This window comes from Lolium rigidum, chromosome 4 (assembly GCF_022539505.1).
Source record: "Lolium rigidum isolate FL_2022 chromosome 4, APGP_CSIRO_Lrig_0.1, whole genome shotgun sequence".
Classification (NCBI taxonomy): Eukaryota; Viridiplantae; Streptophyta; class Magnoliopsida; order Poales; family Poaceae; genus Lolium; species Lolium rigidum.
In genome coordinates this window covers 53,441,640-53,468,960 of record NC_061511.1, presented here as the reverse complement: position 1 = coordinate 53,468,960, position 27,321 = coordinate 53,441,640, and the positions used below count along the sequence as shown (strand labels likewise).

At 43.5% G+C, this 27,321-nt stretch overlaps 1 pseudogene; it reads left to right on the top strand.

The window, feature by feature from the left end:
* LOC124647054 lies at positions 1-25,886 on the top strand (annotated as a pseudogene).
* The last annotated feature ends 1,435 nt before the right edge of the window (positions 25,887-27,321 follow it).

The following is a 27,321-nucleotide window of genomic DNA, read 5'->3' as shown; positions in this document are numbered from 1 at the left end:
ATGGCTGAGTGGAAACTAGTGGAGGAAAGACTTCAGAAGCGTCTTAGTAGTTGGAAAGGTAAAGTGCTATCCCATGGAGGAAGACTGGTACTCATTAATTCAATACTTACCAATATGGTGTTGTATATGATATCCTTCTTCCTTGTGTCAAAAGGTGTTTTACACAAACTAGATTATTATCGATCAAGATTTTTTTTGCAAGAGGATAGCGAAAAAAAGAAGTATCGACTTGTTAAGTGGAATGTTGAATGTCGTCCCAAAGATATGGGTGGGTTGGGTGTTCATGAACTTAAGGTCAAATACTCGGCCTTACTGGGTAAGTGACATTTTAAGCTTCTAACGAAGATGGTGTATGGCAGACCTTTGTTAAAAGAAAGTATATTGCCGAGAAAGCGTTATCCCAAATCCTTTGGAATCGGGAGATTTGCATTTCTGGGCTGGCTTAATGGCTACGAAGAAGTTTTTCTTTAGATATGGTACTTTCTCCATTAAGGACGGATCACATATACGGTTTTGGGAAGATTCCTGGTTAGGGAATATGCCTCTCTCTGAACAATATCCGGCGTTATATAGAATTGTTCGTCGCAAAAGTGATATCATTTGTTTAGTAATGTCGATCTCACCACCGTCGATGACATTTAGACGAGATTTATATGGCCCGAGACTTCATGTGTGGAATGCCTTACTGCTTCGTTTGGAATCCATTAAATTGTCTGAAGGGCCGGATGAATTTCGTTGGAACTTACAATCCAATGAAAAGTTCACAATAAGTTCACTGTACAATGCAATTATCCAACCTGAAATACCAGTTGATACGAACAAGAAGATTTGGAAGATGAAAATACCGCTAAAAATCAAGATTTTTGGCTGGTATTTACATCGAGGGGTAATCCTAACCAAAGATAATCTTGTGAAACACAATTTTCTTGGGAGTAGTGAGTGTGTTTTCAGTCATCAGAATGAGACGATTAAACACTTGTTCTTCCAGTGCCGCTTTGCCAGATTTATATGGCCAGGCATCCAAGTAGCTTCTGATCTGTATCTCCCGACTAGTGTGGCCAATATCTTTGGTAATTGGCTTCATGGTATTGATCACAGGTTTAGAATGATTATTTGGGTGGGAGCGCTTACCGTTATATGGTCGCTATGGCTATACAGAAATGGCAAAGTTTTTAATGATAAGAATTGCTCTCTCTTGCAGGTTATTTACACAGATGTACCACTATTCTCCGTTCGCTGTCTGCGCTTCAAAGGGTGGAGAACCGCGACCTCTTTACGGAGCTCTGTACACGGTTGAAGAATACGCCGATGGATACTTTTCCCTACATGGATGGCACCATAATCTAACGATTGGACACCCCTTTCATCCTAGGCGTTCTACAATTGCTCATGATTGATTTGTAATTCGCTTTTTTGGTTTTCACTTTGAGATATTTGAGACTTTGAACGGTTGTGTGCATCTTGGCTATGCAGAGGCCGGGTGTAATTGCTTGTCAAAGTAATAAAGCGTCCATTATCGAAAAAAAGGAAGGCCGATCAAGATAATCTTCAAGTATGTGACCACAAAATCTAAACCAAGCCATCCAGTATAGCTTGATGCAGCATATCATGAGGGGGCATGGATGTTATTAGTGATGCTTACCTTAGTGTTTAAACATTGATTACCACAACATGTAATAATCTCTTAAATATCCTGTTATGTCTATGTTTCCTATGTGTCGTGGCATCTGAGGACCATGCTACGACAATCCCCATCTTTAGATGTTGCTTTTGCTGCTCCTTCTCTCTAGACAAAACCATAGAGTATTATTTATTTTAATGCAGTCCCTTATTGTCCTCGTTGTATATAAGTGTTTGCTACTCTGTTCATGATTTTGTGTGCTTTATCCTAATTTCATCATATTGACTTTGTTTTGTAAAACCTAAAAACGTATTCCACTTGATTTTTATCAACGCTATATAGAATATAAATCGGCGCTAATTAATTTCACGGAATTGTGCACCCATTGGTATGATGAATGTGCAGAGTCATTTGCTTGAGTATAACGTACGTCTAAAAATATCTGAATGTACCTTTGGAAAAAAGATTACTTCCTTCGGATCAGCTGATGACAACTAATTAGTCTAAAGAAAATATAAATTTTATGTCTACAAATATATACCATTAGATTCATATTCAAAAAATATTTTCAATAATATAATTGTTGTGAGACTAAAATAATGATCAAAATAATTTCCTAAACTACTTGAGGGTCTTTTAAACCGATCCGGAGAGAGTAGATGCGGAGTGAAGAGAGCCGGATTTGGGTTGGGTCGGCGCAGGTTCTCCACCATAAATGCAATATCAAAAGATAAATATAATCACTTTACAAAGCAGGAGCTAGATCTATAATTTAGAAGGTGAGAGCCTAACGATAGATGCAACTATGGACGACTGAGTGAATACTTCTCAACAGAGGCGAAAGGTGATGTACGAAGTTTTTTTTTGTCATGGTATATATACCTAAACTGATGGGACTGTAAACTTTGTATTGTTTTTGTATTATACCCTGATTTAGAATTCTGAAGGTCGAAACGTTGTTCCGCGTGCCTAGATTGTGCCACACCTAGCCTTGGATCGACAAGCTATATTTCATGTGTTTGGTCTAATGTAGTTTGTGGCTTGCTCTAATTACTAATAGGTTGCACACAAGCCATATATAGAATCAATTTTTTGCAGACCACTCTTTCCTTACATATTTAACGGGTCTTGTGGAACTAGTTCCCCGCTGCTGTGTGAGTAACGTTTATTACTTTGCTTAGAGAGTAAGGTTCGTGGAGTGGAACCAGTTCCCCGTTGCGATAACGTTTATTTGTACATAGCACTGTTATGCTAACTGCTAAGACATAGTACTGCTATCTTTATTCGCTGGTCATTTCAGTTAGCTGTGCGGAATATGATTCCTTTGATGTAAAGTATGGGCTCTGATTCTTAGCTTGAGCAAATTTCCTACTGTCCCACACCGTTAAAATATATAAAAGAATCCAACCATAAAAAAGTAATACTCCGTCTGTCTGGAAATAAGTGATATGGATGTATCTACATTTGCATGTATCTAGACATGTTTTAGTGTGTAAAAATACATATGAATTTATGTAAATCTGGATCACTTATTTCTGGACAAAAGAAAATGTACTACCTTTGTCCACCAAAAGGTTTCCCAAATTTATCTATATTTAGATGTACCTAAATATTTTTTAGTGTATAGATACATCTAAATTTAACAAAATTTCAATATTATTTTATAAAAGGGAGTAAAAAGGAAATATGTCATCGATCCGCCTTTTTCGTGGGAGTGTTTTGTGACCCGAAGCGTGAACCATGCATGTGTCTGGCCATCCCAAACGGACAGAGCATTTGCCAAAATTCAGACATTGTTGGAGAGTGTTATTCGAGATGTTGTAGGTCAACTGTCCACCCAGTCAATAGCAAAGTATTGGCTGGCACTAAGTCACAGTGGGAGTATCATAGGTAGTATCATGCATGCCATGTTGGCAAATATATGATGTGACACATCATTTAATGAGGTGAGAGATGAGAGTGGTATCATAATATGATACCGTATCATAGCACGTAAAACTAGAAAATTTAATGGCAAACACATCTTATACACATATTTGCATTGAGATTCTACAAAACATTAAATATAATAACACTATGATACTATCTTATGATACTATGTATTGTGGGGGTAGTATCATAAACTAGTATCATGTGCATGATACTAGTGTATGATACTTCCCATTGTGACTAATCTTAGGTCTCTCTGAAAAGAGATACCTGGCTAGCCACTCGCAGGTTTACAGAGTATAAATGTATACATGTAGAAGAGTTGCTTGCTGCATGCTTACCAATAACAACATAGACTATTTGGATTGAAATGGCCTTCTTTCTAGTGTGCGCATTCTCCTTTTCTGTTCATCCTCTTGTCTTCCTACGTGTTCCAACTGCTTCCCGACATCCGCCGCCGCCTGCCGCCCGGACCAAGGTCGCTTCCGGTCATCGGCAACCTCCTGGATGTTGCAAATAGTCTCCCGCACCGCTCCCTCGCGCACCTCGCCCAACGGTACGGCCCGCTCATGACGCTCCAGCTGGGCACGGTGGTCATGATCATCGCCTCCTCCGCCACCACGGCCCGCGAGGTCCTCCAGACGCACAACGCCACGCTCGCCGGCCGCAACCCGCCGGACGCGTGGCACGCCATGGGGCACGCCGCCAACTCCGTGTTCGTCCTCCCGCCGCGCCACAAGTGGCGCGCGCTGCGCAGGATCGGCACGGAGCGGCTCCTGTCGCCCAGGCGGCTCGACGGGGACGCGCTGCGGCCGTTGCTGCGGGATGCCGTCCTCGGCATGCTCCGTCAGGTGTCGGACCGCGCGGCGTCCGGCGGAACCGTGGAGGTCGGCCGCGTGGCGTTCGCGGCCACGGCGTACCTGCAGTGGTGCGCCATGTTCTCGGTCGGGCTCGACGACGCGACGTCCGGTGAGATGCACGTGTTCGCGCGGGAGGCCGTGGCCTTCTCCCTCAAGCCCAACGTCTCCGACTTCTTCCCGGCGCTCGCGGCCGCCGACCTCCAGAGCGTGCGGCGCGTCTTCACGAGGCACCTGGCGAGGGTTTACCAGCTCATCGACCAACAGATTGATCAGCGCAGGCATGACCGTGGCGGCGGTCCGCGTAAGGACGACCTGCTGGACGTGATGCTAGACATGGAGGAGCAAGGGAAGGACGACGTCGACGACAGCTTGGTGAACGTCAACCGGGATTTTATCAGGTCATTTCTCACGGTAAGCATGCGGATGCATATCACCAAACATTTCTTTCACAACGTGTTCAAATTTTCATTTTGCTGCGATAGGTCCGTTGGCCTCCTAAACCTTTACGTCATGCTTCAAGATTCTTCATCTCATCTCCATCTCCTCCAAGACAGGCCGAATATTCTGCACTAGAATTTTTTTAAAACCAACGATCTGACTCAATTAATTAAGAGAACACTTTATGTCGGATCAGAGAACCTGAAACAAAAGCAACCAGCAGAAAACATATATTGATAACCTCTAAATTTACATCAGAACATTATAAAGTCACGCATCTCGATGTTCTTCGATGCACCCTGTAAATAATTCGCAGCACACCATAGAAATGAATAATCTGTAAGGTTTTAAGTAGTCACATAAGTTGCCCACCAAAAGGACTGAGAATATTAGACCATTCCCCTCAAAAAATAATACTGTAGAATGTTCTCATAAGGCAGGTTCAAACCATTTCTTCATCACTAGACTCCCAAAGGAGAAGATCGTGATGATAGTAGGATACAATGCAGAAGAAACTGAGGCATCACTAAGTCTGCGACATCAGTCGTGAAGACCATGCTTGGGCTGCGTCCACGTTGAGGCACCCCCACAAAGCACACACAAGAATAACAAGAAAAACCTTACAACACTGGTAGAAAAACAGGCTTCCGGGAAGCCCCATAAGTCGCGAAGGTAAAGGAACCGCGACTAATGGGGTCTTTAGTCGCGGTTCGTGTGGCGAACCGTGACCAAAGGCCTGGGCCCAGGGCGCACGGTGGCCAGCTGGTGCACGTGGGGGGCTTTAGTCGCGGTTGGCCAGGCCAACCGGGACTAAAGCCCCTCCCCTATATATACCCATCCAGCAGCCAACACTTAGCCATTTGGAGCCATTCTCTTCACAAACTTCACAAGTGAGTGTTAGGTTTGCTTTTGGTTCCTCTTATGCACATAAGGTGTTTGATGAAATGCCCCAAGAGCATGAAACAAACATGATATGAAGTGTTGGAGCCACACTTGAGCTTTCTCATTTATTTTTTCCTCCTCGATCGCGGTTAGCAACTTGAACCTTTGATGTGTCGTCATTGATACAATATGCATGTGTGTGTAGTTCATTGTTTAATTTATATTGTTTGTAGCTAGTTAGTTTAACAAATGCATGATGGTTAATTATATATTTTATATTATAATAATGCAGATGAATCGGCAATGGATGTACGGTAACCGACTCTCCGGCGAGTTCAGTACGGGTTTGAAAGATTTCCTCGTAGTGGCTAATGCGAACAAGCAGGGGGTTTTTGTTATCTGTCCATGTGTTAAGTGTAAGAATCAGAAGGGTTACTCTTCCTCAAGAGATGTTCACATGCACCTGCTTCGGCACGGTTTCATGCCAAGCTATAATTGTTGGACCAAGCATGGAGAAAGAGGGGTTATAATGGAAGAAGATGAAGAAGGGGATGATTTCATCGATGAAAGCTATCTTTCTCATTTCGGTGATACTTTCATGGAGGATGCTGAAGGTGAAGGGGAAGGTGAAGGGGAAGGTGAAGAAGAGGATCCGGTTGATGATCTTGGTCGGACCATTGCTGATGCACGGAGACGCTGCGAAACTGAAAAGGAGAGGGAGAATTTGGATCGCATGTTAGAGGATCACAGGAAGGCGCTGTACCCCGGATGCGATGATGGTCTGAAAAAGCTGGGCTGCACACTCGGATTTGCTGAAATGGAAGGCACGGGCAGGTGTAGCTGACTCGGCATTTGAAAACTTACTCGAAAATGTTGAAGAATATGTTTCCAAAGAATAACGAGTTGCTCGCCACTACGTACGAAGCAAAGAAGGTTGTCTCGCCCTCTAGGTTTAGAGGTTCTGAAGATACATGCATGCATCAACGATCGCATCCTCTACCGCGGTGAATACGAGAATTTGAATGAATGCCCGATATGCACCGCATTGCGTTATAAGATCGAGAGGCGATGACCCCGGTGACGATGTTGAGGGCCGTAAACCCAGGAAGAGGGTTCCCGCCAAGGTGATGTGGTATGCTCCTATAATACCACGGTTGAAACGTCTCGTTCGGGAACAAAGAGCATGCCAAGTTGTTGCGATGGCACAAAGAGGACCGTAAGTCGGACGGGGAGTTGAGACACCCCGCGGATGGAACGCAATGGAGAAAGATCGACGGAGAGTTCAAAGATTTTGCAGCCGACGCAAGGAACATAAGATTTGGTCTAAGTACGGATGGCATGAATCCTTTTGGCGAGCGAGCTCCAGCCATAGCACTGGCCCGTGACTCTATGCATCTACAACCTTCCTCCTTGGTTGTGCATGAAGCGGAAGTTCATTATGATGCCGAGTGCTCATCCAAGGTCCGAAGCAACCCGGCAACGACATCGATGTGTACCTAAGGCCATTAGTTGATGAGCTTTTACAGCTGTGGGGCAGACCTGGTGTCCGTGTGTGGGATGAGCACAAAGAAGAGGAATTTGACCTACGAGCGTTGCTTTTCGTAACCATCAACGATTGGCCTGCTCTTAGTAACCTTTCCGGACTGTCAAATAAGGGATACAATGCATGCACGCACTGCTTACATGAGACCGAAAGTGTACATTTGCCAAATTGTAAGAAGAACGTGTACCTTGGGCATCGTCGATTTCTTCCGAAAGGTCATCCGATGAAGAAAGAAAGGCAAGCATTACAACGGCAAGGCAGATCACCGGCCGAAGCCTGCGGAACACACTCGGTGCTGAGGTATTTGATATGGTCAAGGATTTGAAAGTCATCTTTGGAAAGGGTCCCGGCGGACAATCAGTTCCGAAGGGAGCTGACGGGCACGTAGCCATGTGGAAGAAGAAATCTATATTCCGGGAGCTAGAATATTGGAAAGTCCTAGAAGTCCGCTCTGCAATCGACGTGATGCACGTTACGAAGAATATTTGCGTGAACCTCCTAAGCTTCTTGGGCGTGTATGGGAAGTCAAATGATACAAAGGAAGCACGGCAGGACCAGCAAAGTTTGAAAGACCCTGATGACCTGCATCCGGAACGGTTTCAAGGTCGTGCCAGCTACGCTCTGACCAAAGAAGAGAAGGTCATCTTTTTTGAATGCCTGAGCAGTATGAAGGTCCCGTCAGGATTCTCGTCCAATATAAAGGGAATAATAAACATGGCGGAGAAAAAGTTCCAAAACCTGAAGTCTCACGATTGCCACGTGATTATGACGCAATTGCTTCCGATTGCTTTGAGGGGGCTCTGCCGGAAAATGTTCGAGTAGCCATTGTGAAGCTATGTGCATTCCTCAATGCAATCTCTCGAAGGTAATCAATCCAGAAGTTCTACCACGGTTACGTGAACGATGTGATCCAATGTCTTGTCGGCTTCGAGTTGGTGTTCCCGCCATCCTTCTTCAATATTATGACGCACCTCCTGGTTCACCTAGTCGATGAGATTTCCATTCTCGGTCCTGTATTTCTACACAATATGTTCCCCTTCGAGAGGTTCATGGGAATATTAAAGAAATATGTTCGTAACCGTGCTAGGCCAGAAGGAAGCATCGCCAAGGGCTATGGAAATGAGGAGGTAATTGAGTTTTGTGTTGACTTTGTTCCCGACCTTAAGCCGATTGGTCTTCCTCGATCGCGGCACGAGGGGAGACTAAGTGGAAAAGGCACGATCGGAAGGAAATCAACGATATGTATGGACGGCCATTCTCCGACCGAAGCACACCACACGGTTCGACCAATTCCATCTTGGTGGCTCCGTACTTTGAGAAACACAAGAATATTTTACGCTCGGACAACCACAGGAAGCCTGAATCCTGGATTAGGAAGACCCACATGGAGACTTTCGGCAGTTGGTTGAGAAAACATTTAATGAGTGACGAAGATGTTGTAGATCAGTCTGTACATGTTGGCCAAGACACCATCTTCGACTATAACGACTTTCCAAGGGTACGAGATAAATGGGAATACATTTTACACGATCGCCCAAGATAAAAAGAGCACCAACCAAAACAGTGATGTCCGCTTTGATGCAGCAACCGAGAATGGGCAAAAGGTCACATATTATGGTTACATAGAGGAGATATGGGAACTTGACTATGGACCCTCCTTTAGGGTCCCTTTGTTCCGGTGCAAATGGTTCAAGCTAACGAGGAGGTGGGGTAAAGGTGGACCAGCAATACGGAATGACAATGGTGGATTTCAACAATCTTGGTTACCTTGACGAACCATTCGTCCTAGCGAAAGATGTCGCTCAGGTTTTCTATGTGAAGGACATGAGTAGCAAACCGAGGAAACGGAAAGATAAGAAAACGATCGGTACATCATGCGATGATCCAAAGCGCCACATTGTTCTTTCGGGGAAAAGAAACATCGTGGGAGTGGAGGACAAGACGGACATGTCGAGAAGATTATAATATGTTTGCTGAAATTCCGCCCTTCAAAGTGAACACCGACCCAAGCATTAAGTTAAATGATGAGGATGCTCCATGGATACGGCACAATCGTAAGCAAGCGGGGACACAAGGGAAGAAATGATGTGTAATAATTTATTGTACCAAACTTTGTTGAATGAATCATGTGAATTATATTACCCGTGATGTGTTTGGTGTCCATTTTCGAATGATTCAATTGACTCGAGATAGCACCGATGATACATGAAATTTGGAGTGACTAAGTCATACTCCTGCATACATGAAATTTGGAGTGACTAAGTCATACTCCTGCATATAGGAAATTTGGAGTGACTAAGTCATACTCCTGCATACATGAAATTTGGAGTGATTTAGTCATACTCCCGCCTAGGCGTATAATATGCATACTCGTAGTCTTCATAGCCGCCGCCGTTGTACCGGTAGTCGTCGCCTTCTAAGTTGCCGGCGTCGTCGTCGCTGCTTGTCGTCGGCTGTCGTCGGGCGGCGCTCGTGGCTCGAACCGAGGGTAGCGCGGGCGGGGATATCGCCGGCCGTGATGTAGTCCATGACGCTCGCGAGTCCGGCCGTACCACCATAGCCGATGGCCGGCCTCGTGGAAGTTTCCAGGAGGCAGACTGTCCTCCTCATACCTGGCGAGCGCCCTCTCACGCCGATTGATGAAGAAGGCGTCCCAAGTATGCTGGTTATCGGGATGCCAGCGGGGATTCATCCGCTGCTCCGGCGTGAGGTCGAGGTAGTAGTGGTTCGTGATGGCCGCCCGGCGCGCGGTACCCTGAGGGACGGGGAGGGACCGGCACGCCACCGGCGCTTAGGCTCCGGCCCGGCAGGGACGCGGTAGCCCGGAGGGCAAGGGTAGTTCGAGGCGCAAAGCTCCTCCACCTGCTGGTAGGTTAGAGTGGGTGCGGTGGAAGCCATGAGAGAGTGATGAGAGATTGTAGAGATGATAATGCTGGCCAAGCCGGGCTACCTATATGTAGTGACAAATGGCGGGAAAAATGGGAGCGGGAAGACAGGGAGGCGGGAAGAAAGAGGCGGGGAGAAAGTGGCGGGAAGAAATTGGCGGGAAAAAATTGGCGGGAAGAAAGAGGCCGGAAGAAATTGGCGGGAAACAATTGGCGGGAAGAAAGAGGCGGGAAGACCAGGGAAGAAATGGCGGGAAGACGAGGAGGGAAGAGGGGGTCGGCGGAAAGAGGCGGGACGAGGGGGCCAACGAACTTTTGAATTGAATTAGTTTTATTTTTATGAATTTTTGATAATTTGTATTTTTAAAATTTTGAATTGAATTAGTTTTATTTTTCTGAATTTTTTGATATATTATTTGTATTTTTAAAATTTTGAATTGAATTAGTTTTATTTTTCTGTATTTTTGATATATTATTTGTATTTTAAAATTTTGAATTGAATTAGTTTTATTTTTATGAATTTTTTGATATATTATTTGTATTTTAAAATTTTGAATTGAATTAGTTTTATTTTTCTGAATTTTTTGATATATTATTTGTATTTTTAAATTTTGAATTGAATTGGTTTTATTTTTATGAATTTTTTGATATATTATTTGTATTTTTAAAATTTTGAATTGAATTAGTTTTATTTTTCTGAATTTTTTGATATATTATTTGTATTTTTAAAATTTTGAATTGAATTAGTTTTATTTTTCTGAGTTTTTCTGTATTTTTAACATTTTGAAAAACAAAAAGTAATTCAAAAATACCTTTAGTCGCGGTTGGCTGTGCGCGCGCGGGAACGAAAAAACGGCGAAAAAAAGCCTTTAGTCGCGGTTGGTCTGGCCAACCGCGACTAAAGGGTGCCCTTTAGTCGCGGTTGGTGTCGCCAACCGCGACTAAAGGGCCTCCCCTATAAAAGCTCGCGGCGCCCTCGCGCGATCCACACTTCGTCTTCTCGCTCGAAACCGCCGCTCACAGAGACGCGTCACAGATCGACGCCGCCGGACGACACGCCGCCAACGACGCCGCCGGACGACGCCGAAACGCCGCCTCGATCTCGCAGTCTCTCGCCGCGCCGCGCCTCGCCGTGTGTACGTCGTCGACGCTCAGCTCGCCGCGCCCCCTCTCGCCGTTTCCCCGGCTGCCGTACGGGTGCGCGCACTCGCGCCACCGGCCGCCACCACACGCCGCACGACCGCCGCCGCCACACACCGCACTCCGCCGCCACACACCGCACTCCGTCGCTAATCTCGAGCCCCCCCGGCCGCTGCTCGATCGATCTCCTGCCGCGCCGCCGCCGCATCGACGAGATGGAGACGACGACGCGGCACCGCCGCCGCCCCTCGCCGCTGCCCCCGCGACCGCTGCCGCGCCCTCTCCCGGCCGGCCGTCGGCAGGGCGCCACAGCGCGCCGCCGGCGCGCCCTCGCCGCGCGCGCGGGTTGCGCCCCGCTCGGCAGAGAACTAGAGAGGGAGAAGTTTTTTGGTTTTTTTTGTTTTTTTATATCGTAACTAAATTTTTTTAATTAAAATTGTAATTTAATTAATTACACACTTTTTTGTTTACTGAACAAAAAATTTACTATAAGTTTAACTATAAGTTTTTTTAATTAAAAACTAGTAAAAATGCAACTACGTACAACTTTGACTTAATAAATATTGAACTAAAATGGGTACTAAAAAAAGAACTAAAATTTTGACTTAATTAAAAACTTTGTCTTAATTAAAAACTTTGACTTAATTAAAAACTTTGTTTAAAAAAAGAACTAAAATTTTGACTTAATAAAAATGAACTAAAATTTTGACTTAATAAAAAATGAACTAAAATTTTGACTTAATAAAAAATGAACTAAAATTGTAACGCCGCCGTACCGTCGCCAACGCCGTCAACGCGCCAACGCTACCTCTATTCATAAAAATGTAACGCCGTCAACGCTACCGCCTCTATTCAACGCGCCAACGCCAACGCCGTCAACGCGCCACCGCCACCGCGAGGGTTATGTGTCCTCGTCACCACCACCGCCCTTTCGCCACCGCCCTTTCGCCACCGCCACCGGTCTCTCGGTCACGCGGTCACTGCGTCCCCCCTCTCGCCTCCCGCTCGTCGCCCTCTCTGTTTATATGTAGAAGAGATGTGATAATGCATATACACAATTAATTTGATTTGACTACATGTTTTCAGGACTGACATATGGCGGACGATAGAGCTGACCCGATTCTGGACAACTATGATCCGGACGCTGAAGACCATATGTTCGGCATCATAAAAGGCGATATTCCATTTGTGCCGACCGGAGAAGAAGAAGATGATATCTCTTCTTATCCGAACCTTGAGGGTGAAGATGAAGGGCGCCGTCGACAAGATGATGCGGAAGAAACGTCGATAAACGACGATCTTCAATTGGAAGTAGCAACCACCTCCGGCGCCGAGGTATATATATATACATATTGAGCGTCTGGTGATACAACTAACTGATTTGAATAAATGTGTGTGTACTAACGCGCGCGACTCTCTTTCTTATTTTAGCCCTCGGCCGGATCGTCGAAAAAATCGAGTACGTCGTCAAAGCGTGGCGCAACCAAGACGATGAAAGCAGGAGAAACATGCACCATCGATGTTGTCGACGAAGCAACCGGCAGGCCGCTGGAGCCCAGCAAGAACGCCACCAAGTTTGTCGGCCAATGCGGAGCCGTTGTTAGAGACAACGTCTCGATCACCCGCCAGGAGTGGAATGAGCCAAAGAAGGCACGTGTTGGTTTCACTTTTGTCGATAAGAGAGAAAAAAAGATTGCTTCAACAAGCTTATGGAACATTTCGTTCTACCTCCGGAATACCGCAAATACGATGAGGAGGGTAACAAGATTGCGGAAAACAAGAAGAGGCGCAAGCTAGTCAAACAGTTCGCTCTTTCTAGGATGGCCAACGCATTCCGGAAATACAAGCAAAATCTAGCCCATGACTTTGTCAACCAGGGCAAGACTCCGGATTTCAAAGGACAATATGAGAAACTGCAACATGATTGGCCAGAATTTGTGAAGCAAAAGAAATCGGAGCGAGTTCCTTGAACTATCGAAAAAAAATAAGGAAAATGCGGCCAAGAAGGAGTACAATCATAAAATGGGGCCGGGAGGGTATCGCTTTTGGCAGCCTAGGTGGGAGAAGATGGAGAACGAGCTGAGGGCGCGAGGAATCCGTCCGAGTACGGAGGGATGGGACCCAAGGGCCAAAAGCTGGTGGTACGGGCATGGGGGATCGCTGAACCCGGAGACAGGGGAGTGTGTTTACCGGGGCAAAATAATTACACCCACCCAAAAGCTTATTGAGGCAATGAGGGATGCTCAAGAGGGGAGGATCAAGTTCAACGGAGAGAACGACGCCACGACAAAAGCCCTCGGGAATCCTGAACACGGAGGACGTGTACGAGGCATGGGGCCCATTCCGTGGAAAATAGGGTTCCCCGGAACGATGACCCGTACGGTTACGAAGCCGTAAGAGAAAGATGGATCGGGAAAAAGATGTTGTGGCGCGGTTGGTAACGGAAATGGATGTGATGAAGAAAACCGTGAGTGTACTAGTAGCCGAAAGAGAGGCAGCTCGGGCGCAGCATGAAGATCATCCAATGGATCTCGGAAGCCAGCAGCGGAGAAGAAGCAGCGTGGCTTCCACGGAGGCCTCACCGGCTGGTGCACCGACGATAGAAATTACTGCACCGGAGCCTCTGGTGGTCGAAATTACTGCACCGGAGCCTCCTCGCTACCCCGTGGACGATATAAAGGAGATGAAAGCATGTCATCTGTATTATCCTATGGGGAACATGTCCATGAAGGTAGCCATCGGCAGTGCTTTACCACCTGGAGCACTCCACCACAACAACCCCATTCAAGATGGCTATGCTCGTGTCACGGTGGAGGAGATAGTCCAAGGGTTTGAGAACCTGGACATTGACATTGCTACACCTGAAGGGGTGAAAAGACTTGGAGATGTCAAGCGCCAGTTCATTCTATGGCAGAAGAAATTTATCAAGTTTCCAGGCGAGGCGCCAACAAGTCCACCCCGTACGGTGGTGGTGGTGGCGGTGGCGGTGACGGTGGCGGTGGCGGTGGCGGTGACGGTGGCGGTGGCGGTGACGGTGGCGGTGGTGCTTCACCTAATACACCTCATTCACGTCGGCCGACGCCGCCCCCGGTCCTCGTCCGGCGGGTGATCGGACACCGGTACCGCCCCCCAATCCACCTCCGGCGAAGAAGCGAAGCAGTCCCGGGTTATTAACCCGGACCCTTATGTACCTAGAACCACAAAGATACCAGAGCCATCATCGAAGCCTCTCATCCCGAGGCCTTGGGAACTTAGTGTCGAGGAAAATGCAGCGGCCGTGGCTGCTCGGCATGAGAAATGGAAGGAGGAGTGCAAGAAGAAAAGAGAGGGCGAGCCCAAGCCGGTATATTCCGACAAGCAAAAGCGATGGGCTAAGTCATTTTTGAACACACCGTCCCAAGCCGCGAAGAATCTGCCGGACGACTATTTACGTGAACTTCGTAGGCAAGCACTCGCGTTCAAGAGGAACCAAGAGTTGGCGGAGAAGAAAGCCTTGGAGGACGAGGCCGAGACAAAATTAGAAAGGGGGAAAGAAGTTGCCCAGCTCGGGGAACAAAGTAAACAATCGATCGCCCCGCTCATAGTGCAAGCCGCCGGTCCGGATGCCCCCGATATCATAGCAGCTGCGGCAGCACATGGATTGACCGACGAGTGCCGGAGAACAAGCGGCCGACTTAGGTATCACTCTTCGTGCACTTGTTAGGCCTTGATGAGGCGCCAATGAAGGACGTAGTATTTACATATGTGAAGAATGGCCCTCTCATCGAGCCTGCGCAGGAAGAGGATCTACCTCGACAAATGAAAGGTCTGCTAAATTGGTACAAGGGTTACATAAAACATAAAGACGCCAAAGACTATATCTATGCGGAAGTTAGATATGAGCATCACTTCAAACGTTACTCGGTACAAATTCATCTGGGTGAATTGTTCCAGCTGTTCAATCTGCGCGACCTCGACAAATCTATCATCAGTTGCTACGTTCTGTAAGTGATTTATTAATTTCTACCCCATCTCGTTCATTGCCTGCACTATATATATATATATATATATATATATATATATATATATAGGATAAATACTTCCTACCCCTGGGTGTAGTTACACCCATGTCTAATATACTACCATACGGAAGTATCTATGATACTTTATCGGTTTGAGTATGTTCGTATACTATATTTAAGATACTCCAAATAAAGTTTTGTGACAAAAATGCAAGTGAACCCATAGTTTCCACTATATATCCGAAATACATGCATATGTATACGTATAAAATGAGTCTACGTAAAAAAATGTACATACTGCCTGCAAAATAGTATATATACTTTCAAAATAGTTTTATATACTTCATACTACATGTACATACTATCCGGTATGATAGATACTCTCTAGATTATGAGAAAAACGCGTGGGTGTAACTACACCCGGGTGTAGTATATATATATATATATATATATATATATAGGAAGCACAAATGGGGCACCAAGGAGCTTGGGCACCATGCATCTTAACCGTTCAATAGGTATCTACATTGTGCCAATCTGATCGGGTTTAGAATAACGGGTTTACCCCATTAGCATAGGTATATATCTGGAAATATTGCATGCATGATGTTTAAGAAGAGAGAGAATATTATTTCAAATTACCAAATATTTTGTTTCCTTTTTTGTAATTCGTATATAACATGAAGCCCAAATTTCCTTGCATGCATCGTCCTTGATTCGTGGGCTTTTACTACTCGGAACAAGGTATGTGCAGATATTTGGGCAGGATACAATGTACACAGGGTGGCCCACTATTTCTTCATTTGGAAATATGTATCGTCCATGCTTAGTGGGTGGGAATTAGGAAAGTGCAGATTTTTCAGGTTAGATCAAGGTATATGGGCCCAGCATTTCTACATTTGAAAATGTGCATCGTCCAATATTAATGGACTTATTGCTGTTGTGTGCCTGGATATGCAGACAAACAGGTATACTAGTCAAATTGGTAAATGAGGATGTCCAGGTATAATATTTAAACAGCTTAGTATAATTTCTAACGTCGCATTTTTTTAAAATTCTTCAGCTGTAACGCTTATGTGCACGACTCGGTCCCTTTGCATGCATCTAGCACATAGAAAAGGATGAATGTGGACAATTGATTTGATGTGTAAGCTAATTCATTAAATTTGTATATAATAATGTTAATATTTTTACATGCGCTAGTGGTTATACTATTATTATGAGGCGCACCCATGATTGTTCAGAAAAAAGTATGACACATGTTTGTGACAAAGAAATATTAAAATCACCGGTCTTTTTCCCAGAATATCCAAATTGTATCATGAGGAAATATTCCACGTTCTAGTTATTCAAACCGCATACTCAGGGTTTATGATGCCCGATGTACCGATATTGCATACTGAAGTTATGTACATATTGATGGACATGAAGTATGATTACATACGCGAGGTATCGAGGTATCAATGTATCGAGGTATCAAAGGTATCGTTCTATTATCCGAGGAGTATGATAGGTCTTGATGGTAACTCCGGGTATCAAGGTATGTTGGTAATACCGGGTATCGATATCCCATACTCATGTCACACGATACCTAGTTGAACTTCACGATTAGACAAAAATGAACAATCAATACCCCGATTTGAACTTCAAACCTTCATGGTCAATACCAGTTAGCCCAATGCTAACAGGGTTGTTATACCTTCACACGGAACATATTTCCCACTTCTTCAATTCACTGACCTAGTCCTCATGATGAGGTATGTTCACAATTTCAAGGTATCTTCAACCCTTATTGTTGGAAAGGGTAAAATACCCTTATTATGAGCATAGTGAGGAACTTAGGTTGTATCATACCCAAGGTACCTAGGTTTATGGGTATGTCAGGAACTGTTAGGTATGCAAGGTATCGAGGTATCGAGCTATTGTCCGAGGAGTATGATGGTAACTCCGGGTATCCAGGTGTGTTGGCAATACCGATACCTAGTATAAATTATTTGAAAAGGGTAGAATAACCCTTATTATGAGCTTCACGAGGAACTTAGGTTGTATCATACCCAAGGTACATGGGTATATGCGTATGTGTGGAACTATTAGGTATGCAAGGTATCGAGGTATCGAGCTATTGTCCGATTAGTATGATAGGTCTTGATGGTAACTCCGGATATCAAGGTATGTTGGTATTATCGATACCTAGTATAAATTATTGGAAAAGGATAGAATAACCCTTATTATGAGCATCGTGAGGAACTCATGTCTTATCATACCCAAGGTACCTGGGTATATGCATATGCGAGGAACTGTTAGGTATGCAAGGTATCGAGCTATTGTCCGAGGAGTATGATAGGGCTTGATGGTAACTCTGTGTATCAAGGTATGTTGGTATTATCGATACCTAGTATAAATTATTGGAAAATGGTAGAATAAACCTTATTATGAGCATCTTGAGGAACTCATGTCATATCATACCCAAGGTACCTGGGTATATGCGTATGCGAGGAACTGTTAGGTATGCAAGGTATCGAGCTATTGTCCGAGGAGTATGATAGGGCTTGATGGTAACTCCGGGTATCTAGGTATGTTTGTATATGTGTATGCGAGGAACTGTTAGTTATGCAAGGTATCGAGCTATTGTCCTAGCAGTACGATAGGTCTTGATGGTAACTCCGGGTATCCAGGTGTGTTGGCAATACCGATACCTAGTATAAATTATTGTAAAAGGGTAGAATAACCCTTATTATGAGCATGACAAGGAACTTAGGTTGTATCATACCCAAGGTACCTGGGTATATGCGTATGTGTGGAACTATTAGGTATGCAAGGTATCGAGGTATCGAGCTATTGTCCGATTAGTATGATAGGTCTTGATAAAAATGGGAATTGGTTCCCGTTTATCCATTGGTTAGGTTAACCTAACCTAAAAAAGAGCCCAATGGACCGGATGGTTAACCTGAAAAAGCTACAGGTTAATTAGGTTCGATCCTGTTTTACCAAAGGTTACCCGTCACTCCTACGAGGCGGACGAAAGCGACGCCGCCGCCGCGCTTGTTGGCCGCACTGCGCCCCCGCACTCGCCGGATGATACTCGACCGGCTCACCACGCCCCACGCCAGCTTGCCCACTGATGCCGGCCAGCTCGCCCTCGCGCTCGTCGGCTGATGCTCGGCCAGCTCGCCGCGCCCCCACGCTCGCCGGCTGATGCTCGACCAGCTCGCCGCGCTCGCCGGCTGATGCTCGACCAGCTCGCCGTGCCACCTTGCTCGCCGGCTGGTGCTCGGCCAGCTCGGCGTGCCTCGCGCTCACCCGCTAATGCTCGATTGCTTGACTAGCTGGCCGCGTCCCCGCGCTCGCCGGCTGATGCTCGGCCAGCTCGCCGCACCCTGCGCTTGCCGACTCATACGAGTGACAACAAAAGCTAACAGCCTAGGAGACATGCGTGCTAGCTCAGTTAGCACTTGCACGTGGTGTCCGCTGCTGTTGAATTGGTAAAATAGTATTGTAACATGTCTTGCAATGAAAGTTAGGCAGTTAGATATGATTTTTTTGACCGACTATTCAAGGTAGCAAGTCGAAGTTTATGAGTATTAAACATTTTTATAATGCATTCTCATTTACCAACGATTTGTGCCATTCTACTGTTGCACAATGTTTAAAATGGTTTGAACCTTAATAACCAATGGTTAACCATTTAAACCGTATTAACCTAATGGTTAACCTTATTAACCTTTTAAACAAAATGGTTAAATAGGTTCGAATCCGAAAAATAAATGGTTAACCAAGTCCCATCTTGAGGTCTTGATGGTAACTCCGAGTATCAAGGTATGTTGGTATTATCGTACCTAGTATAAATTTATGGAAAATGGTAGAATAAACCTTATTATGAGCATCGTGAGGAACTCGGGTCATATCATACCCAAGGTACCTGGGTATATGCGTATGCGAGGAACTGTTAGGTATGCAAGGTATCGAGCTATTGTCCGAGGAGTATGATAGGGCTTGATGGTAACTCCGGGTATGTAGGTATGTTGGTATATCTCTATGCGAGGAACTGTTAGGTATGCAAGGTATCGAGCTATTGTCCGAGGAGTATGATATTTCTTGATGGTAACTCCGGGTATCTAGGTATGTTGGTAATACCGATAGCTAGTATAAATTATTGGAAAAGGGTAGAATAACCCTTATTATAAGCATTGTGAGGAAGTTAGGTTGTATCATACCCAAGGTACCTAGGTATATGTGTATGTGAGGAAGTGTTATGTATGCAAGGTATAGACGTATCGAGCTATTGTCCGAGGGGTGTGGTCGGTCCGAGGAGTATCTAGCTATTGTCCGAGAAGAAGCGAGGATTAGGATCCGAAAAAGGGGTACAGAGTTCGTCGAGCTTCTTTATATCCTTTATATCCCTAGGTAAGCTACGGTGTTCGGCGGCATCAGGCGAGGGCGGGCGGGGGCGTGGCCGAGCGGCATCGAGCGAGGGCGAGGCCAAGGCCGAGGGGGCGAAGCTGGGCGGCACCGGGCGAGGCTAGGGCTAGCAGGGCGGCGCGGGGCGTGGCCGAGCGGGGAGAGGCCGGGCGAGCTCAGGCTCAAGGGGGCGGGCGGCGCCGGGCGCGCCGTCCGACAGAGTCCATTGTGTCGGAGCTCGAGGCGAAGTCATCGAGGATAGGCAGCTCGGGGAGTTGTTGGGGCAGGGCGGCGGAGCGTGGGGATGTCAAGCTCGGGACTGGGTGGCGGCTTAGGGAGGTTGAGCTCGGGGCTGCTTACGACGCGCTCGCTGCCACCACGGCTTTTTGGGTGTTACCCTATTATACAACATCTATTGGAGATGCTCTAATATATAGTAATAAGAATAATTAGTGTATACTCCCTCCATTCTGAAATACTATGCATTCTAGGCTTAGAATTTGTTCTGAAATAGTATGCATTCTGAGTGGGACCCACTGGGGAATTAATGTCCAGGAGTTAATCAACCCTTTAATCACCCAGCAGCACACCTACCTGATCCCATCCCCACGAGAACACTTTCTAGTACTACTACTTCGTGTGATACTGTTTTCTGCTGTAAAATGGAGGGAACGCTTTCTAGTACTACTACTTCCTGTGATTTGGTGGTAAAGTAACTCGCGTCAAACGTTTTAGCATGCAAATTGCATGGCTACCATTAATTCTTTTTTTGGGTATAGGGCTGACGCATGGATTCCTGTCTATTTACTCACCGTCAGCTAAGCTAAGTACTACTAATAAATACACTTTTTATTTGTCTGAAATTTTCTAGAATGCATAGTATTTCAGAATGGAGGGAGTATACCTCAGATTGGCACACGCACAATTGATCAGGTACATATACCAGTAAATTTACGGACACGAGGCTGATAGATATACACATACAACTTATCTCTTTTTTTCTCTCGCAGAGAGAAAAGCACGTACGTTCAATCAGAACCACAAATATAATTGAATCATACACGCGCTGGGTATGTTCCCATTTGAATTAAACTTTGAACGACATACATGTAAATGGGGCTGGACAAACATTTTTCTAGGATATTGAATACATGAAGCGGCCTTGGATAGCTATTGCCACGACCACAAATGGTTGTGTGCTTTCGAGCATGTTGGAAGTCCTCCTGGTGTACCTTGAACCTGTAGCATCATGTTTCAGTTACAGACGTATTGGAAAGGTTCCCGAAAACAATGTCGCGACACATTTTATTAGATAAATAAAGATCTGAAGCACATGCATACCTAGATAAACACATGCATGTCGTCTACCATCAGGGGCTCCCCCAGCTCATCATGGCCTGTTAATCTGGAGCAATAGTACTGTGGCGAACGGCGGTATCTTATTCCATGGTGCAATCATGCATCACCTCGAAGCAGAAACATCTTGCTTAAATCTGCAGAAAGGATGAGATACTGGGAGGATGATTCTGTCTGTGGGTAAACATACTGCCGTGGCCAGCCAAAGAAGAACGTCTCCTTATAGCACTAGCACACATCTGCAGCCTGGGCATCAAGATACTTATGATTGAACAAGAAAATTCTGAATTCTAATGGACCTGATGGTGAAGATAAACAAGACATCATACACAGCAGCCAGTTCTAAATCAGAGTACGCATATCCGGAATCGCTACCACTGTCGAAACTCACAGTACGGTGTTTCGGAAAAACATGGTCCAACAATGAAAGCCCCAATACATACCTCAGCCCAAGAAGAATTCAAAAACATGGAGGCGTTTTGGGTCGTCCTTCACTCGGCCAAGTCTAGACTAGGATGCAACAATTCAAAAATGTGGAAACATGAATTACGTTTCTGATTGGCACCTTATAAATAGCCGAGAGATATGAGTTCAAAAATAACCAGAAAAGGCAACTAAGGCACGGAAATCGCGGCTGATTGGTAAACATTAAACTGGCATGCGTTTTCTATGGCAAGAGATCACTATCCTATTTTTTCATTCCGGGTATCTAATATCTGCAATCACGGTGCATGCATTCAAAACCAAAAATGGAAATATTTTGGAATCATCCATTGGAGCTGCCATGCAAATTAAATATGGAAATATCTAGAAATTGTCGGTTCTTGCTACAAAACGGGTATTATGGTGCGCTAACGGGTTTCATCACAATATATACCCGGATTTCTTTCATCTCCCAGTGGATCAATCCAACGGTGCAAGATCTGGGAGCCTGGGCACCATGGTGCCCCAATTATTTTACCTATATATATATATATATATATATATATATATATATATATATATATATATATATATATATATATATTGTCCTAACTATCTTGTTGTGTACGCTATTATGCAGAATGAAGAAGCGGGAAATGCGAATAAGGAACATCCATGATGTTGGGTTCATTGACCCACACATCGTTAATTCATATGTGTTAGAACACCACCCCGCCGACGTGGAGGATGACCTGTGGCGGTTTATTAGAAAACAGCAACGAGAAAAGTGATATTCTATTTCCTTACCATTTTGGGTGAGTGTTTCTGTCTTGAGCACATTCTCTTTTGTTTTCTCCATGCATGGTATGTGGCTAATCGATGAGTTATGCATGACTGTGCATGTATCGTGTCCGCAGGTTCCACTGGATTCTTATGGTAATTAAAGTTCAGACCTCCTCGGTTCTCGTCCACGACTCTCTGAATATGGATCCGGCGCTTTGGGGCGACATGAGAAAAATGATGCAAAAGTAATTATTTTCATTCATTTGCGCTCTATATCGATCGGCCTATTTCGTTCATCATTTCCTAATATCAAGTAACTAATTAATAACTCTCTTGTTTATTTAATTTTCTTTGCCTCGTAGGGTTTGGAGACGGTTCGTAGATACCAAGGTCGGTGAATTCAAAAAAGAGCTACATTTTAAAATGGCAGTGCGGACGAATGGGGATACTCAGCCACCGGGAACCAATCTATGTGGATACTATGTTTGTGAGAGGATCCGGAGATACTGCAATGAGCGGGACCAGAAGTGTGAGAACAACATCCTGAGGAATAACCTCCGGAAGACGCTTAGTCCAGAAGCTCGCTTCCGACCACTTCAAGAGGAACTAGCTGGATGGTTGGCGAGGAAGTCATCGATCCTAGAGGAGAACACTATTACGATGACGTAGAACTTTATATGCACCAGAATTTGTAACTAACTTGTTCAAAATTGTATATGGTCATCCGATATTGAATATATATTGTATATGGTCATCCGATATTGAATATATATTGTATATTCCTCTTGAATTCTTTTTGGCTCTAATTTCAAATTTGTTTGAAATTGTACATTCATATGCATTTATGTATACAGTACCGTAGAATATGTGAAACTCCTTCAAAATTAAAACCCAAAAGAAATAAAATAATACAAATTAAAAAGAAACCAGATTTAGGGGAGGGGGCTAAACCCTAAACCCTGCGGAGGCCTTTAGTCGCGGTTGGCCGGAAGAACCGCGACTAAAGGTCCTCCGCTCTGGCGCTCGCCTGCGGCCCACGTGGACGGGCCTTTAGTCGCGGTTCGTAAGGAACCGCGACTAAAGGGGGGGGGGGGCCTTTAGTCGCGCTACTTTGGTCGCGGTTGCGCCACCGCGACTAATGGCAGTTGCCAACCGCGACCAAAGCCCCTTTTTCCACCAGTGCAATATTCAGTCTATCGTGGGTCTTTTACTACCTCCTCTATGTTGAAGCGTCGGGTACATGTTACATACACATGGGAATGTAAACCAATTTTTAGTATTATTTTTTTATTTTTTTGTATTTTTTTTGCTTTCTTTTTTTATGTTATTTTTCCCCTTTTGCTTTTCTAGGGTATGGATTTTGTACTTACACGCATGGGTGTGGGTGTTTCCGTCACCGTTCATTTATTACTCGAGATTCTTGCTCATCATGGTAGATGAAAATATTCCTTTCTCTCTTCTCTTCTTATCCGCATCTTAAAGCACAATGAATGGCGATGGAAACATCCACAATCATGTGTGTAAGTACAAAATTATTTCGTTTCATTTTAATTCTCTTTTTATTCCACATAATTTCCGTGCTTTGTTTCTTGATTTCTTCTCCCCCTCCTTCTCATCCTCTTCTTCTTTCATCATTTCCTTTCTTACTACTTTTACTTTTGATTTTAAAAAATTCACATACATGACCATTTAAATACTAGATCATTTGTTTTCGTATTATCAATAGTTTTTTATTATTTATGAGCATTACTCCTAAAAAAATTAATATTTATTCTTAAATAAATGATTTTTTGAAATGTATGAGAATTTTAGTGAAATGACGAATATATTCAATTAATGTTTTATTAATGGATACATGTAAATAAAATAAAATTGGCATCCGAGATGTATGGAAGTAAGAAACTATACTTTAACAGTATAACAAGATCATTAAAGTAAAAAATGTAAAACTATTTGTTTACATTAATAAAAATGATAACAATATTTGTGATAATGGGCTTCCCTAGTAGTAAACACATGTTGTAAGCTTCAGGCCATGCAACACCTATTTGCTTCAAAAGTGGTAAATAGGAGCACTCTTACTTTGGAGAGCTGATGGAGGCAAAATGCTTAGGTTGATATGATTAATACATGTTTTGAAACGTTACTAACACAAAACAAAATAAATAACAATTTAAGCATGAACCTCAACATAGAAACGATACATGATATGCTAGTTATGGTTGGACCATCTTGGATAAATAATACTTTAAGTATGTAAATATTTATTATCATTATTATTCTATGTTTATTTCTTCTAGATAAAATATACTAGACATGTTGGACACTTAAAATATTGATACTAAAAATGGACCATATAAAGTTTGAATATGTGAGGTACACATAATGGATGACATGTAAATAAGCATGCCCAGTTTTAAATAATAATAAAATTACTTACTGAAATATGTATACGAGGACATAATATTTTGTCATATATTTACTAGCTTTCTATTTAACTATACATAGTTTTAGAAGTTCATTCCAGAAAGATTGTGACCATTGTTTGTATATGTATTGGGTGAAATTTATGTAAATAATGGGAAACATTTGTATAAATATAATTATTCTAATTCAATTTGTGAATAATGAATATAAAATTAGTTAAGTAAGCAGTTGATGTTAGAAAATGTTGACTATATGATGTTTGACGGAGTTTCTCAGAAAAATATCTTAGTCGGTGTAGTGTTAATTTGGTTTCTCACATGTGTGTGGTGACACTCAAGTATATTGAAATTGATATCTGAACATGGAAGGTTGTCACTTGTCCTTCACGACAATTTTTTTTTTCACTTTGATTCTAAAATAGCAGCAGTACATATTTCATCTGCTTTTATTTGGTCCTGTAATCTATATAGTTGCAAATTTCAGGATATATTTCTTGCAGCCATCGACACAATCTCGAGTACAGTTGAGTGGGCAATGGCTGAATTACTACAAGATCAACGAATTATGACAACACTACAACAAGAACTCAAAATGGTCCTTGGCTCAAAGACACATGTTGAATACTCCGACATCAACCAGCTTCCCTACCTCCAAGCGAGTTGTGAAAGAAACACTTCGTGTGCACGCGGTTGTGCCACTGGTACCAAACAAGGCCGAGGCCACGGTGGAGATACAAGGCTACACCATCCCCAAAGGGAGCACTGTTTTGGTGAACTTGTGGGCGATCCATCATGACCCTGAGGTATGGACGGAGCCGGACAAGTTCCTCCCGGAGAGGTTCATGCAGCACGAGGACATCAATTTCCAAGGGGCAGACTTCACGTTCATCCCGTTCAGCGCCGGGAGGCGCATCTGCCTCGGCTTGCCGCTCGCGACCAGGATGCTTCACGCCATGCTCGGCTCGCTGTTGCATCGTTTTGAATGGACACTGCCACTCGATGTCAAGGAAAATGGTGTGGATATGTCGGAGAAGCTTGGGTTGACGATGACGATGGCTACTCCCCTCCAAGTTATTGCCAAGCCAAGATAAGTTAATGGCATGGTCGTGGGATGTTTCTTCTGTGCAACGTGCACATATGTTGCATTGTTGTGCATACGAACTTGTAAAGTAAGCCAATAAAAGTGATGTGAAATAGGAAATATAATGTTGTGTACTGCGGTATAAATTATTATATGCTTTCGTAATGTAATGTAATTGATGAGGTTTTTTATGACGCTTCCTGTAATGTACTTTTACGTTTTAGAAATTACATGCTTTAATCATAACGTAATGTATATGTACTTGCACTTTTGGGCATTTTGTTGGACATAATGCAACACCTGTATGCCATTTCTTGGGATCACATGATTTCCGGAATTGACATGGTCTTTGATGAAATTTGTGGCATTGCACGATGCGGTCGCATTTTAACAGCAGTCATTTAGCAATTTTCATGCGTGTAAGAAACGTGTTCAGGTTAAAAGAATTGTTCTTCTCCAAAAATGTTCATGGTGGTTCGAATAAATATTCATAGATGTTGGGAGAAAAATGTTCAAGGTGATTCGAAAAAATGCTCACGGGTCGGAAAAATGTTCACATGGTAAAAAATACTTTAATGGATGATTTTTTTCGTGGAAACGAAAAAAAAATATTGGGGTTAAAAAAATTAAGTTTTTTTTTCTAACTTTCAGTTTTTTAAAATGTTCAGATTTTGAAAGGTATTTAGATTTAAAAAACTAGAACGATACCCCGCGCGTTGCAGCGGGTATCTCTTTAAGAAATGTAATAAAACACATAAAACTTGGTTTATAGAATATGCAATATTTGGTTGGTCATAGTAGCCGAGACACTAAATATAATAGACATGAAATAGATAAGTATTTGAAAATTTCAAGATTGTTATATTTCAGAGGTGTAGTGATTGATTTAGATAAGGTCAAATCAACTGACTATAGAACCAAATAATATGGATGGCTTGCATGAAAAATACATGCACATTGCGGTGTTACGTTTAAAAAAATATCTTGTATGGTTACATATATAAGAGCTCATAATTAACATTGTGTTTAATTCGCAAAAAGTTTATTTGGTTGCCAAAATTATTTGGTGTTTAAGTTGCACATGACTTAACTATGTAATGATATAGCATGATGGCGCGATATTATCAATCGAGAGGCAAATAAAAAGAATGACATTGCTAGTTTAATGGTTAAAATAGACAATCTAAATATCTTGCATGTAGAGATAGATAATAAATAAGGACTACTATTAGTGGAATGAGGTGGACAAATGATTGGCTAAGGAAGTAGATGACGTGGATAGCTTGCATGTTGAGATAGACAAATATTAATTGCACTTAGTGGGATTTTGTTTTATAAGAAGTATAGATAGTCAGCGATTCAAGATTTCATCTTCTTAAAAAATATTCAGGTTTTCAAAATATGAATATTTCAAAAATAGTTAGATTTAAGAAAACATAAAAGAACTCGAAAAGAAAAAAAAAACAGAAAAAATGAAACTTAAAAACAAAACTTAAAAAGGAAAATAAGAGATCGGCCAGCCAAACCAGGCATGTGGATACAAGGTGCGTCCTAT